This window comes from Triticum aestivum, chromosome 3B (assembly GCF_018294505.1).
Source record: "Triticum aestivum cultivar Chinese Spring chromosome 3B, IWGSC CS RefSeq v2.1, whole genome shotgun sequence".
Lineage (NCBI taxonomy): Eukaryota > Viridiplantae > Streptophyta > Magnoliopsida > Poales > Poaceae > Triticum > Triticum aestivum.
Window position 1 is genome coordinate 410,689,611 of NC_057801.1, and position 4,402 is coordinate 410,694,012.

The following is a 4,402-nucleotide window of genomic DNA, read 5'->3' on the forward strand; positions in this document are numbered from 1 at the left end:
TTCATCTTCTGATTCAATGGTAAACTTCATAGTTTCTCCAGTGGGAACTTTCTTGGGTTTGGAAGTTGTGACTCTTTTTGCAGGTGCCTCTTTAGGTTCAGAATTTTCAGGCACTTGAGTAGATCCTCTGACCTTTAGCATAGGTGTCCTCTTGGCAGGAACCTTCCTATTGAGTCCAGGTTTAGTGTTCTGTGCTGAGGCATACTCCTTTTTGAGCACTACCTTCTTGGAGGTAGCCTCATCCTCTTCTGCTCTATAATCCTCATCCTCAGAATCTGAGGTTCTCTTCTTCCTTGTCCTAGTGGCAGCTTTAGGCAGGCTGCTTGGGGTGCTCCTGCTGCCATCATCTGAGGAACTGGAGGGACTAGTGCCCTCACTCATGTGAATCTGCTCTTCTTCCCTGTTCTGGCTGTCACTTTGGTCTGACATGCTGCAAACACTGACTGCTGACCCTGTGAAGAGTTATAGATGAGATAGAGTGGATGAGCATCACAAAATGCAGAGATTTTTGCAAAAGAATGATTCAAAAATTCAGTTTTAGTTTTCCACAAAAAGCATTTCGGATCAACCAATTTTCAAACTCGGTGATACCGAAGCAGTTTTGGAACCTAAACTGATGAACTCGGTTGGACCAAGTCACAGTTCGGTGGCACCGAGACTGCTAGGGTTTCACAAAGTCCTAAAATCGGTCTTACCGATTAGCAATTCTCGGTCAGACCGAGAGTTACTAGTGCAATGGCGTTAGCCAAATTGGTGGGACCGAGTTTTTCAACTCGGTGGGTCCGAGATGGTTTCGGCGGAAACCTAACCCTAAATTTTTGAATCTCATCTAATCTAAGGATTGCATTGACTGGATAGGAGTGTTTCAATCGTGGCAAGAATCATTAAGAACACAATGTGCTAGGAATCGGACGAGGATAGCACAGTGATCGAGTCCATACCCTAGCTTGGCGATGAACTCGCTACGGCAGCAACGGCAGGGGTGAAATCCATTGACGGCGGCGGAGACCAGCGATAGGAGGCGGCTGGCGACGAGGAGACGATCCGGAGACCCTGGAGGCAGAGCGAGCTATTGCGCGGGCGAAGAGGTTCGGAGAAATTTCCAAATTTTTGCCCGTGGATATATATAGCCCAACCCTGTCGGTGTGACCGAGTAGAACAACTCGGTGGCACCGAGATGCATAACTTTGTACAGTTATAGCAACTCGGTGTGACCGAAAAGTTCAAATCGGTTGCACCGAGATTGAAAACCTAGATCGACTTAGTGATCTCGGTAGGACTGAAATGGAGGAATCGGTCAGACCGAGAATCACAAAGAAGTTTTGGAAGTTTAAGTCTATGACGAATCGGGGACTCCGAGTGCTCCTCACACAGAGTGGTTCGAATCTGACTTGATCAAATTTTGTGATGTAGAATGAATAGAGTTTGAGACGAGAAAAGCATAGATAGCTAGAGAAGGTTCTTAGGCATTCTTGTCCATCCACTTGGCAAAAAGAAAAAGAAGCCAATCAATCAACAACAAGTGGATGTCCTCGAATGAGTAAAATATGCACCAACATGCTCACACAATAAGATGGCAAATGAAATATGTGGCAAAGCATGCACAACCAATTCTAGCATCTATCAAACAATTGGCGATGACTAGGTCATCTATATATGAGTATATTGACTTAGGAGTCAAATGAAAACATTTGATCATAGGTCATACTCATCGTTTAAGCTCAAGTGGGTTACCACTTTTACATAATGCATTGATGTGTTCACACCATTAGAGTTGCTTTGACTCAATTCTTAGAGTTAAGCTCCCCCTAGATGTGAGATCCCCTTTTAGAGGGATGAACTAACCTTGGGTTTTGTCGATGATGACTTCATGTAGGTGTTGAAGATGTGGATGCTCAATGTTGATGTAGATCATTTGGAGCAATCCTTTGGAGTGAGTTGCACTTTCAACATACCTACATGGGTTAGTCCGACAAGGAACAAACAAGAATATCCATAGACATAGAGCGAATCATACACAAGATGATGTCCATGAAATCATTAGGTTACCTTGTCCCTTGCCTTACCAACATGAGGGTTTGTGACTCCTTGAACTAGTACAAGATGTGGAAGTTGATTGCACTTGTTCTTGCCTTAATGATATGAGTGAAGAATGTTGGCGGAGTCACCCTCAAGAACTCTCTAGTTCTTCTTCTTCGGGATCCACATCATCTTGATGGGAATCCTTGGAGTTGTAGTTGTACTTGATGAAGTAGAACTTGACGTAGTCTTGGGAACCCACTTGAACGAGGCCTTAGGTGCTTCTTCAAATGCATCAATCTCTTCTTGAAGCTTGTCCTTGCCTTTGTTCTTGTGGTGTTGTGGTGGAAGATCATCTTGTGCTTGTGTTCCTTTGAAGGAAGTAGGATCATACTTCTCTTGTTGAGGAACAAACTTCGTCTTGGGGTATTGATCTTCTTCCCACTCAACTCCATTGGCATTGAACTTTCGTTCAAAACCAACACCTTGATTCTTCCGGTGCCTTCCTTGCTTGCGTACAATTTCCTCGAATTGCTTACTCCCGGCAAGGCTCTTGTAAACACCTTTCTCTATAATTCCCTTCAATAAGCTATTTTCTTGCTCAAGTGTAACTTGGCTAAGAGAATCATTAGTGGAATCAAGAGAACTACTAGAAGCAACAATATTGGATTTGACATTATTATTGTTACTACTAAAGGAAGGATGTTTCTTGTACTTGTTACTAGACTTGACTTGAGGCATGTAAGTAGATAAGAGTAAACGCTTGGCAATGTAAGAAGAACTTTTCTTACGAAGATCATCATTGATTGCTTTTAAGAACTCATGCTCTTGCTCAATATTGAGCTTTTCAAAGCGTAACTTCTCATGAGCCCTTAAAAGTTCTCGATGATCTTCGAAGATAGTTTGATGAGCTAACTTAAGAGTGTTTAGTTCTTTAGTTAGAAGCTCAATCTTCTCCTTATCATTGTCATTTGTTTTATCTTGATTAGCATGATTAATTGACGTTTCATCATAGTATTCATCACTAGAGTTGTCAACAAGTAAATCATCATCCACAAGTAAGTCATCTTCATCACTATTGAAATCAACATACTCAGGATGTGTTACCTTTGGACCTTTTACCATGAAGCATCTTCCAATTCCTTCATTTGGTGAATCAAATATGTCGTAGGAGTCGGTTGACACAAGTGCTAGACCGGCAACACCTTCATCTTGAGTATATTCGAAGTCGGAGTGATAGCTTCTCTCGGAGTGATTCTCGGAGTCGGAACCGGATACCCATTCACCAACATGAGCTTGATGTCTTTGTTTTGTGTAGCTCCTTGATGACTTGTCCTTCCTTTCCGAATCCTTGCTTCTCCGTGAGGGTCTTCGTTCATAACGATCATCTCTACTCCTCTCTCTCGGTGGTGATTCTTCTCTTTTGCTTCTTCTTTTTGGAGAATCTTCTCTTATTTTGTAGGGTGCCGTACACTCATTGGAATAGTGTCCGGGTCTCCCACAATTGTAGCAATTTCGCTCTCGACTAGAATATCTCTTGTCATTGTAAGCCCTTGACTTGGAGCTTCTTTCTTTGCTTCTACTCTTGTAGAATTTGTTGAAGTTCTTCACCATTAAGCTCAATTCTTCATTGAAGGTTTGTTTCTCACTTGATGATGTGGGGGCTTCACTTGAGGCTTTGTAAGAACCACTTGACTTGTTTTGAAGTTCCTCCTTATCCTTAAGTGACATCTCATGAGCAACAATTCTTGCAATGACTTCCGTTGGCTTGAGATCTTTGTAGTTTGGCATCATTTGGATCAATGTGCACACGGTATCATACTTTCCATCCAATGCTCTTAGGATCTTCTTGATGATGAATCTGTTGGTCATCTCTTCACTCCCTAAGCCGGCAATCTCATTTGTGATAAGTGCAAGCCTAGAGTACATTTTAGCGACACCTTCACCATCCTTCATTTTGAACTTGTCAAGCTGACTTTGGAGCACATCCAACTTGGATTCCTTGACGGAGTCGGTACCTTCATGCATATCAATCAAAGTATCCCAAATTTCCTTTGCATTCTCAAGACGGCTGATTTTGTTGAATTCTTCGGGGCACAATCTGTTGAAGATGATATCACAAGCTTGAGCGTTGTATTGCAGCATCTTCAATTCTTCCGCATTAGCTTCACGGTTAGGATCTTTCCCATCAAAGAATTCACCTTGCAAGCCAATACAAATAATTGCCCAAACGGCGGGGTTTTATCCGAGGATATGCATTTTCATCTTATGCTTCCAACTAGCAAAATTAGTACCATCAAAGTAAGGACCTCTACGGTGATAATTTCCCTCACAAGATGCCATACTCTCCTAGGTTGTGAAACCAAGGCTATGACCACCAAAA